The 12,287-nt window shown below is 40.3% G+C and overlaps 1 protein-coding gene and 1 pseudogene across 1 annotated transcript in view; both read left to right on the forward strand.

Annotated features, from left to right (window-relative positions):
• The window catches only part of LOC104120805 (UDP-galactose transporter 1-like), a 51,144-nt pseudogene extending 47,046 nt beyond the window's left edge, over window positions 1-4,098 (forward strand).
• Window positions 1-12,287, forward strand: part of LOC104120800 (gamma-glutamylcyclotransferase 2-3) — a 200,653-nt gene that overhangs the window by 44,245 nt on the left and 144,121 nt on the right. The window lies entirely within an intron of this gene.

A 12,287-nucleotide genomic window follows, 5' to 3' on the forward strand; every position in this document is an offset into this window, starting at 1 on the left:
TTCAAATTTAATTTCACAAAGGGAGAATTTAAACTCATAATTTTCACCACAAGGACCTCGTCCTTATATAACTTCCATCGCGGCTTGTAGCACAGTTTAAATATTTCACATCATATAAAAATGCGAGGATCTCATCCTCAACTCCAAATCACAAGTATTTTGTACATTGTGCCAACTGAAATTTTCAATTTCCTTTCTTTCTTCTTTTCAATAAACATTGTAAATAATTTTCTCAACACATAATGAACCCCTCATTCCAATAGGGTATAAAATTCATAAAATTGAAATCAATTATTCCGAAATCACATCTTCATAAAATTGAAATCAATTATTCCGAAATCACATCAAAACCCACTCTAGTGAGTAATAAAAATTACTTTTGGACTTATAGCCCTCAATGGTATACAAAAATAAAAATGATAGACACGGGCTAACATCATCAAATCTCCCAACAGGATAAACATATAAGTGGGTCATAAAGTTACGAAGCTCGCCCATAAGCGGAGCATAATAGGAGGACTCGCCTAAATATTCAGAACCGAATCCAATTAAGAAAAAATATTCTTTTATAACAGATCGGGATCATACCTGTAACGACACCATCTGGTGTAGTGGCTTCAGCCACACCATAGCAAATATATCAATGGGTTGGGCCTCCCCCTCTAGGGCGCCCTTTACCCGCCTGTCCTCTACCTCTAACTGGTTGTGCACATGGAGTATTAACTGGAATAAAGCTTGTAGCTTGAGTGCTTTGATGAAATCCACCCCTCTTAAGTCTGGGACAATTTCTCTTGATATATCTAGTATCACCACACTCATAACAACTCCTCTGGGACCTTAACCAAATATACAAACATGTCCCAAAATACAATACGAATTTAGTTGAGGCTTCAAACCATGCCAAATAACACCGAAATTACGAATCGCGCATCAAATCGAATTATGAGTTTTCAAATCTTCCAACTTCTATATTTTGTATCGAAACGTATCAAATCAATTCCGATTGACATCAAATTTTGCACACAAGTCATAAATGATATAACAGATCTAATGAAAATTTTCAGAACTGGATTTCGACTCCGATATCAAAAAGTCAACTCCCCGGTCAAACTTCCCAAAAATTCAACTTTCGTCATTTCAAGCAAAATTTTACTACGGACTTCTAAATAATTTTCCGGACACGCTCCTAAGTTCAAAATTACTATACGGAACTATTGGAATCATAAAAACTCTATTTCGGAGTCGTTTACACATAATTCACTATCCGGTCAATTATTTCAACTTAAGCTTCCAAAACAAAAATTGTTCTTTCAATTAAATCATGAATCATCCAAAACCCAAACTTGACCACCCTCGCAAGTCATAATACACATTTCAAAGCTACTCGAGACCTTAAGTCACCGAACGAAACGTAAATTATTAAAACGACAAGTCGGTTACACTAATTGAGCCTCATAAGTCACAAATATCAAAAGCTACATGTTTCTTGTTATTACATAACTAAGCCAGTTCCTTTATTGACTAACCATCCAAAGGCCTCTGCCAGGTTGCTTTCATTACTGTCCATGTCTAAAGCCTTAAGCCAATACACTCTCTCTCTCTCTCTCTCTTCCTTCTCATTATATCTGACAGCAAACACTGGAACATTTGCTCTCGGCTGGCTTCCTCTCTGATCTAAATCACAATGCCTCGTAAATGATAACAGCCTTATTTTGCACACCACTGTCACTCTCCCACTATTACCTGTGCCCAAACCCCAAACCCAGTTCTAAGGTTACGTTGATAGCATTAGTTGGTACACACCAATCAGAGTTCTGGTTGTTATGCTTAAAATGAGTAATACTTGAGTTTATTGTCTGCAAATGAGGACATGCCTTCTTGGTCGGAATTTTCAGCATTTTAGGTTGATATATTTTAGCATGTGTGATTTCTACTTTTCTCTTCTCTCTTTTTTTTTTTTTTCCGGGAAAATGAAGAACTACTTTATATGGGGCAAAGAAACTTAACGTCCTTTTTGAATAATAATTGCAAGGTTGATATTCTGGAAAGAGGGTATGAGCATGTTGTACACATGTAATGTTAATTTCTTCTTATAATTGTATACTCTACTTGTCTTTGCATGCAGAAACTGGATTTTAAATTTCCATTGACAGTATCTTGCGTACACTTGATATGCTCAGCTATTGGTGCATACCTGGCAATTAAAGTGCTCAAACTTAAGCCACTCATCGTGTGGTTGAACCCGCAGATAGATCGGTGGAGAAGAATATTTCCCATGTCATTTGTGTTCTGTATCAACATACTGCGATACATTAATTCCTGTCTCTTTGATGCAGACCATAAAGTCATTTACTCCTGCAACAACAGGTAAAGCTTGAACCTCAAAGCCCTTCCCGAGGACTCTTCTTAACCTTTTTTGCTTCGGATAACTGTATTTGAACAGTGATTCTGCAGTGGCTAGTTTGAAGAAAGAGCTTTGACTGGAGGATCTGGACTTCTTTGATTCCCATTGATGGAGGAATTCTGCTAACTTCTGTTACTGAGCTCAGTTTCAACATGTTTGGGTTCTGTGCTGCGTTATTTGGCGGCTGTCTTGCTACTTCTACGTACAAAAACTATTCTAGCGGAGTCTTTGCTGCATGGCTACAAATTTGACAGGTACTATGTAGCTCCTACCTCTTTCTCCCCTCCTTTTAGATAATATATGCATTCCTCTACCATGTCAATTAAAAGGAATTGCTTGAGATGTAACACAACTTTTACCACTGTTCCTGTACCCAGTCAAAGGTTACAGGTTATAATTGGAATAGTTTTTGTCAAACAATCTTGTCCGGAAATGATTTATCCCCTGCTAAATTGATTGGCCCGGAAACTTACCTTTGTCGTCAGGTGTAACACATACCAATCAAGGTCTAACATAAGGGAAAATACTATCTGACATAAAGTTGTGCATAACTCATACAACTCTTAGTTTGCAACATATTCTGTCCGTTTCAATTTACGTGAATCTATTTTTTTTTTTATTTTGTGTCAAAAAGAATGGCCCATTTCCTTATTTGGAAATAATTTACCTTTATGCAATTATTTATAGCCACACAAAATATATGTGGCTCATTTTACACCACAAGTTCAAAATTCTTCCTTTTTTTCTTAAACTCCGTATCCAATCAAATAGGTTCACATAAATTGAAACGGAGGAAGTATGTTATATACAAGGAGATACTGAACTATTAAACTAACATTTGCAAAGTACTATAGCTTCAATCTGATTGTTAATATGCCCTGGTACTCTTTCAGTTGTTGGTTTGTCTAAAATTCTCATTCTTTCCTCGTGTTTTATTACTTTATTTTATTATAGAAAACATATAATAACATGACTTATTTAACTTACTGTTTGTCGAGAAGAAATAGAAAATGCCATAAAGTTACAGATTTTCAATGGTCCTATGTAACTAATGTTGGTTTGTTGTTGTTCTCCAGTATAAACACAATTTTCTACATGGCTCCCTTTGCAACTATGATATTGGCGCTGCCAGGTTTACTCTTTGAAGGAGCTGGGGTTGTTGACTGCAATGGTTATATACTTTCCCCTCTGGAGTGCTGGCTTTTAATTCTGCCTTAACTTCTCTATCTTTAATTTTATGTCATCCACTCCACAACTGCTGTCAGTTTGAATGGTTGCTGGAAACTACCTTAAGGTGATTTCCGCTCTTTTCTCTTCCCGACATGCCCTTTTAATATATATTCAGGTGTCAATCAAGTTCCATTTTGAAATCAAATTAAATAGAAAATCCTTGCTTCTTAGTCTTTTGGCATCTTTGCCTTTAATTTGGTCGAGACGATATGAAATACTTGTGGCGATAATCCACTTTCACAGGTCGCTAGCTGTGGCTGTTACGTTACTTGTTCATGGCTGATATTCATGAATGCCTTGGGCTGTGGAGTGACACTTGTTGGATGTACATTCTATGGTTATGTGAGGCACATTCTCTCACGTACAGCAGCCTCGAGATTCCTCGTACGCCACGGACTCCAAAGAACAAGTTAGAGTTTGTTCCTCTGGTAAATGAGAAAGTGGAAGATAAAGACAATGTTTAGAAATTAGAATAGTAGTAAATGAGGTTACCTCAGTTTAGCAAAAGATAGATTATTCGACTAGACTCTCGCCTTTGTCCACTTTGTGACATTTATGAGTATATACGGTAAAAATCGGTTAGTACTTCGTACGAACTGGTTTAAATAGTAATATATTGGATCGGAGAAGGGACTTCATAGTATTAGGGTGAGGTCCGAAATCAGGTCACCAAGCTTCGAGCCCGAAGGACCGATCGATGTCGAGCTCGATGTTATTATCAAGCTCGATGTTATTATCAAGCTTGAGGTTATTATCAAGCTCGAATCCAAGTCAAACTATGATGCAAAGTAAAGTTATCGAGCTTATGATTCAGAGACCGACCAATACTTACCCCAAATCAATACAGGGATCCGAGTCAGAATCGAGCTCGAGTCAATATCGAGAGCTCGAGTCAAGACCGAAAACTCGAGTCGATATCGAGCTCATAGACAAGAGCCGTTGCAATCCCACTAGAGGAGAGAATCCTGGCAGGAATTATGAAAAAGCTGATTTATCATGGGTCTCCCACTATATATTTTTAATTATATTTAAAAGTAGGATTCTCTACTATAAAGAGGATGGCTATATTTTCTGTAAAGGCAGCTCTTTACTTACATTGTAATTCAAGCACCATATTCTCTTATATTCAAGAGTTATTCTTTTAAACTTCATAAATTGATTCATCTTGCTTTGTCCTAAAAATCATCTTCTTTCCAACCTTGTTTATTTTGCATTCTTTGCAATCCATATTTGATATTTCTATATATCCTTACGATTTGTATTAAGCTATATCACATATCCTTAGAACTACGTATAAATTCAACTCTATCCGTTTTTCGGGTAAACAATCTGTTCTTAATTTATTTTTGTATACGATCGAAATAGATTTTGGCATTCGTACGATTGATCGGGGTCGAAACATAATGGATCAAAGAAAGATTTCGTAATATCGATATAGGTTTCGAAGGTGGTATAAACAAGCTTCAGATTTCAGGTATAGATCAAACACCGAGTTCGAAGTCATTATCGAGCTCGGGTCCAAATCGAACTATGATGAGATGATTTCGAGCTTAAGGGGTAGAGGCCAACCGGGATCGAGTCTGAATCATCACCTGATCCCAAGTCCATATCGAGTTCTAGAAGCAATACCGACCAGCACCGAGGCCGATCGAGCTCGAGCTCACAGACAAGAGCCGTTGCCAACACACTAAGGAGAGAATCTCGACGGAAATTAGGGAAAAGCTTATTTATCATGGGTTCTCCACTATGTATTTTTAATTATATCTAAAGTAGGATCCTCCATTATAAGGAGGATGGTTACGTTTCTGTAGAGAGCAGTTTTTTGGCTTACATTGTAATTCAAGCACCATATTCTCCTATATTCAAGAGTTACTCTTTTAAGCTTCATAAATTGATTTATCTTGCTTAGTCCTAAAAATCATCTTCTTTACAACCTTGTTTATTTTGCATTCTTTGCAATCCATATTTGATACTTCTATTTATCTTTATGATTTGTATTAATCTATATCACATATCCTTAGAACTATGTACAAATTTAACTCCATTCGTTTTTCGGGTAAACAGTTTGGCGCCCACCGTGGGGCTAAGGATAAAAGTAGTTATTTGATACGAATCTGCAAAAATACACCATTTTGCGCTTGTTTCTGAAAGTATCTCGGATTTTGGATTAGCAACGACTAATTACCAATTGAATGGCCTTATCTATCAACAACGAAGCTGGTCTTCAAGATGAGAACAACAACTTGACACCCAGTACCGAAAGACCACTTGTCAACGCTGTTAGAGCTCGGATCGGAGTGCCGATAGATATTAATTCGCATGTGGCCATTGAGGCGAACATACATTCTGAACCTGAAAATAGCATTTATGGTGGCACTCGGTCTGTAGCTCGAAACACCCATAACATTGAGGAAAACGATGTCAGCTTGCGTACGATTTTTTAAATGTTGCAAGCCCAACAGGTAGCGATAGCTCAGCTGTAGAGCGAAATCCAGCTACCAAGCAGGCCGGAGCCCAGTCCACCCCGAGAAATTTCCCACAAAACAGAGCCAGTCATAGTGAGGTCAAATGAGCAAGAATCGGGGACTACTCCCGAAATCGCTAAAATACTCGAGGATCTCACAAAGCGAGTCGAAGCCAACGATAAAAAAGTAGAAACATATAATTCCAGGGTCGATCAGATCCCGGGGGCTCCACCGATGATAAAAGGGTTGGATTCCAAAAAATTCGTGCAAAAGCCTTTCCGCTCGAGCGCAGCCCCAAAACCAATCCCCAAAAAATTCCCTATGCCCGAAATTCCCAAATATAACGGAACAACCGATCTCAACGAACACGTCACCTCTTACACGTGCACCATCAAGGGTAATGATTTGGAGGACGATGAAATCGAATCTGTGTTGTTGAAAAAGTTTGGAGAGACCCTCTCGAAGGGAGCAATGATTTTGTATCACAACCTACCACCGAATTCGATTGACTCATTTGCTATGTTAGCAGATTCTTTTGTAAAGGCACACGCCGAGGCCATAAAAGTCGCAACGAGGAAATCAGACCTTTCCAAGGTAAGACAAAAGGATAACGAGATGCTAAGGGAGTTCGTATCTCGTTTTCAAATGGAACGAATGGATCTGCCACCAGTCACAGACGATTGGGCTGTTCATGCTTTCACTCAAGGTTTAAACGAATGAAGTTCGACGGCATCATGGCGACTGAAGCATAACCTGATCGAGTACCCAGCTATCACTTGGGCCGATGTGCACAATCGGTACCAATCAAAAATTAGAGTCGAAGATAATTAGTTGGGGGCTGAACCTGCTGCTCAAAGGGATAACAATCGAGAACAAGGTCCGATCAGGGATCGATATCGACCGTATAACATAAACCATAGAATCAATGAATTGAGACGTAACCCCGGACAAATCAACAAAAGAAGTGATCGAGGTCAAGGGTCTCGGGGACTGATGAATAGAAGTGGGTTCGACAGGCCTACCAGATCTAAGGAAGCGCCTCGGTTATCGGAGTATAACTTCAGCATTGATGCATCTGTCATCGTGTCAGCTATCGGACACATCAAAGACACTAAATGGCCTCGACCCATGCAGACCGATCCTGCCCAGAGAAATCCCAATCAAATGTGTGAATATCATGGCACCCATGGCCACAGAACGGAAGATTACAGGCAACTAAGAGAGGAGGTAGCCCGGTTATTCAATAAAGGCACCTTCGAGAATTTTTAAGCGATAGGGAGAAGAACCATTTCAAAAACAGGAATTTAGGCAAGAAAAACGAACAAGAAGAACCATAGCACGTCATTCACATGATCATCGATGGCGCCGATACCCCTCAAGGGCCGGTGCTTAAATGCACTAAGACATCGATTGTGAGAGAAAAGCGATCTCGAACTCAGGATTATACACCCATAGGAACTTTTTCCTTCAATAATGAAGATGCATAAAGAGTCATACAACCTCATAACGATGCACTGGTAATATCCGTACTTATGAAAAAAACTAAAGTTAAGCGTGTGTTAATTGATCCAGAGAGCTCGGCCAACATCATTAGATTGAAGGTCGTACAACAACTCGATCTACAGGACCAGATCGTACTCGCGACCCTGGTCCTAAACGGATTCAATATGGCATGTGAAACCACCAAAGGCGAGATAATTCTACCGATAAACATGGCCGGGGCCATCCAGGAAATGAAGTTCCACGTAATCGAAGGCGACATGAGGTACAATGCCCTTTTTGGAAGGCCATGGATCCACAACATGAGAGTTGTACCTTCGACCCTACACCATGTTCTTAAATTCCCAACATCGAGGGGGGTCATAACAGTGTGCGGAGAGCAACCAGCCGCAAGAGAAATATTTGTCGTCGAGGAAGCAAATCTGATATCCTCGCTTTCGCCAATAAAGGGATCGAGCTCAAAAGGGGAACAAGATGCCAAATAGCAATCACAGACACCAGCTTTAACCCAACCAAAAAATCAGAAGATCGATGAAGATGATGATCATAGGATTCCTCGATCCTTCGTGCTTCCCGATGATTCCAATGCTACCCAATCAACGATCGAAGAATTGGAGCAAGTCATATTAATCAAGCATTTTTCCCGAACGAAAGGTATACCTGGGAACGGGATTAACCACCGAACTCAGGAACAAACTTATTCAATTTCTTATCGATAACATGGATTGTTTTGCTTGGTCCTATTTAGATATAATAGGAATCCTACCGGATATAACGACACATCGGCTAAGCTTGGACTCTAGGTTCATACCGGTGAAGCAAAAGATAAGACCCCAGTCTGAGGTAAAGCACGCATTCATAAAGGACGAGGTAACCAAACTTCTCAAAATAGGGTCCATTCGGGAGGTGAAATATCCTGAATGGTTAGACAATGTAGTTGTAGTGCCTAAAAAAGGGAACAAACTTAGAATGTATGTAGATTATAAGGATTTGAACAAAGCATGCCCCAAAGATTCTTTTCCGCTGCCCAACATCGATCGCATGATCGATACCACGGCTGGCCACGAGATCCTTACTTTTCTCGATGCCTATTCCGAGTATAATCAAATCCAAATGAACCCGGAAGATCAGGAAAAGACTTCATTTGTCACCAAGTATAGAACATATTGTTATAATGTGATGCCCTTCGGGATAAAAATGCAGGAGCTACTTACCAACGCCTAGTAAATAAAATATTCGAGGAACAAATAGGTAAATCAATTGAAGTTTATATTGATGACATGCTAGTTAAGTCCTTGCGCGTAGAGGACCATTTGACCCATTTGCAGGAAACATTCGAGATTTTAAGGAAATACAACATGAAGCTCGACCCTGAGAAGTGTGCTTTCGGGGTCAGTTCGGGCAAGTTCCTCGGCTTCATGGTGTTAAATCGGGGGATTGAGATTAACCCCGATAAAATCAAGTCCATCAAAGACATCGCCATCGTGGACAGCGTGAAAGCCGTACTGAGGCTAACGGGACGGATTGCAGCCTTAGGCCAATTCATTTCAAGGTTGTCAGATCGAAGTCACCAATTTTTATCTCTACTCAAAAAGAAGAAAGATTTTGCTTGGACCCTGGAATGCCAACATGCATTAGAGGAATTAAAACGATATCTATCAAGCCCTCCACTACTTCATACTCCAAAAATAGACAAAATACTTTGCTTGTAGTTGGCATTATCGAAAATTGCGGTAAGCGATGTCCTAGTTAGAGAAGAGCAAGGTACGCAATTTTCCGTTTATTATATAAGTCGAACCTTAGGAGAAGCAGAGACTAGATATCCGCACCTAGAAAAATTAGCACTTGCACTGATAAGCACCTCTAGAAAGTTAAGACCGTACTTTCAATGTCATCTCATATGCATATTAATCATTTACCCACTATGTAATATTTTGCACAAGCCCGAACTATCAAGACGATTGGCCAAATGGGTCGTCGAACTCAGCGGGTACGATATCGAGTATCAACCCCGTACGCCCATCAAGTCTCAAATTTTAGCAGACTTCGTGGTCGATTTCACGCCGACCCTCGTACCCGAAGTCGAAAAAGAACTCTTATTGAAGTCGGGTACGTCATCGGGGGTATGGACCCTTTTTACGGATGGGGCTTCGAACGTAAAGGGGTCCGGGCGAGGCATCATTTTAAAGCCACCTACGGGTAACCCTATTAGGTAATCTATCAAAACTACTAGGTTGACTAACAACGAGGCCGAGTATGAGGCCATGATTATAGGTCTCGAGCTAGCTAAAAGCTTGGTAGAAGAAGTCATTGAAGCCAAGTAGGACTCTTTGCTGGTGGTAAACCAAGTAAACAAAACCTTCGAAGTTCGAGAAGATAGAATGCAAAGGTATTTGGACAAACTGCAAGTCACTTTGTACCATTTCAAAGAATGGACTTTACAGCATGTTCCACGAGAGCAGAATAGTGAGGCTGATGCACTTGCAAATTTAGGATCATCGGTCGAGGAAGGCGAAATAAGCTCGGGGACAGTCGTTCAACTTTCGAGATCCATGATCGAAGAAGGTCATGCCGAGATAAATTTTACGAGCCTAACCTGGGATTGGAGGAATAAGTATATTGAATACTTAAAGAATGGAAAGCTCCCATCGGACCCTAAAAATTCGAGGGCCCTATGAACCAAAGCTATTCGATTCACATTAACTGCAGATGGAATGCTATACCGAAGGACATTCGATGGACCATTGGCAGTATGCTTAGGTCCAGGAGACACCAACTACATCCTACATGAGGTGCACGAGGGCACTTGTGGAAATCACTCTGGTGCCGATTCATTAGTCCGAAAAATAATCAGGGCAGGGTATTATTGGATCGATATGGGCAAAGATGCAAAGGAGTTTGTCCGAAAATGTGACAAATGTCAAAGGTTTGTACCAATGATCCATCAGCCCGGAGAGCAACTTCATTCAGTCTTATCCCCATGGCAATTCAGTAAATGGGGAATGGATATCGCCGGCCCTTTGCCATCGGCCCCTAGTAAAGCTAAGTTCATTTTATTTATGACTGACTATTTCTCTAAGTGGGTTGAAGCACGGGCGTTCGTGAAAGTATGAGAGAAAGAGGTTATAGACTTTATCTGGGATCATATCGTATGTCGATTCGGGATACCCACCGAAATAGTGTGTGACAATGCGAAACAGTTTGTCGGTAGCAAAGTGACGAAATTCTTCGAAGACCAAAAAATAAAAAGGATATTGTCAACACCGTATTACCCCAATGGGAACGGACATGCCGAATCAACGACCAAAACTATCATTCAAAACCTAAAGAAGAGGCTGAACGATGCTAAAGGAAAATGGAGAGAAATCCTACCCGAAGTCTTTTGGGCATATCAAACAACATCAAAATCTAGTACGTGGGCTACCCTGTTCTCCTTAGTATATGGCTCTGAAGCCTTGATTCCTGTCGAAGTCGGGGAACCCAGTGCCAGGTTTCGATATACAACAGAAGAGTCAAATAACTAGGCTATGAACACTAGCCTCGAATTATCAGATGAAAAATGAGAAGCTGCTCTCGTCCAATTGGCCGCCCAAAAGTACCGAATCCAAAGATACTATAATCGAAGAACTAAGCTTCGTCATTTTAAACTCGGGGACTTAGTGCTAAGGAAAGTCACCCTCAGTACCCGAAATCCAAACGAAGGAAAACTAGGACCAAACTGGGAAGGACCGTATCAGGTTCTCGAAAACGTTGAAAAGGATCATACAAGCTCGGTATTGTAAACAGCAAATAACTATCAAACAATTGGAATGTGTCACACCTAAAACGATACTACTGCTAAGGTACTACCCTCCCATATTCATTTACATTTCAAAACTAACCCCTACAGGAGTCCAATCAGGAGCTAGGATAGGTCCTTCAATACGAATCCCTAGGTCTGGAAGCACGCGTTGCACTCTTTTTCCCTTAGACCGGTTTTATCCCAAATGGGTTTTTCGGCAAGGTTTTTAATGAGGCAACCAATGATCGTGCTAAACTTAGAAACAATTCGACTGTATCCGAGGCTACTCTACAATCGACCTCGAATACTGGGGGGCATTAGCCCTCAAATATATCGAGTCTGATGCAAGAAAGTTATTTCATAACAACAGGGTTCTAATAGGAAAGGTTGTAAGAGCCAAATGGTCAAAACGAACCATGCTGATGTAGTTGGCCGAGCCTTGACGCAAAACATGAACACGTGTATAAAGACTTGCAAAGAAAGTTCTCTTCTTTATCGATATCTTATATCCAAGAAAAATTCCTCTATTTCGAGATTTATTATGCAAACAGGAATGAGATAAATCTCTGAGTCCGAGCAGGCACTCACTCGACTATTAAGCCTACGGGCTACATTACTTTGAGTTCGAATCATTCACTCGACCATTAAGCCTACGGGCTACATTACTTCGAGTTCGAATCATTCACTCGACCATTAATCCTACGGGCTACATTGCTTCGAGTTCAAATCATTCACTCAACCATTAAGCCTACGGGCTACATTACTTCGAGTTCGAATCATTCATTTGACCATGAAGCCTACGGGCTACATTAATTCGAGTTCGAATCATTCACTCGACCATTAAGTCTACATGCTACATTACTTCGAGTTCGAATCATTCACTCGACCATTATGCCTACGAGCTATA

Source organism: Nicotiana tomentosiformis, chromosome 4, assembly GCF_000390325.3.
Source record: "Nicotiana tomentosiformis chromosome 4, ASM39032v3, whole genome shotgun sequence".
In the NCBI taxonomy this organism is placed as follows: Eukaryota; Viridiplantae; Streptophyta; class Magnoliopsida; order Solanales; family Solanaceae; genus Nicotiana; species Nicotiana tomentosiformis.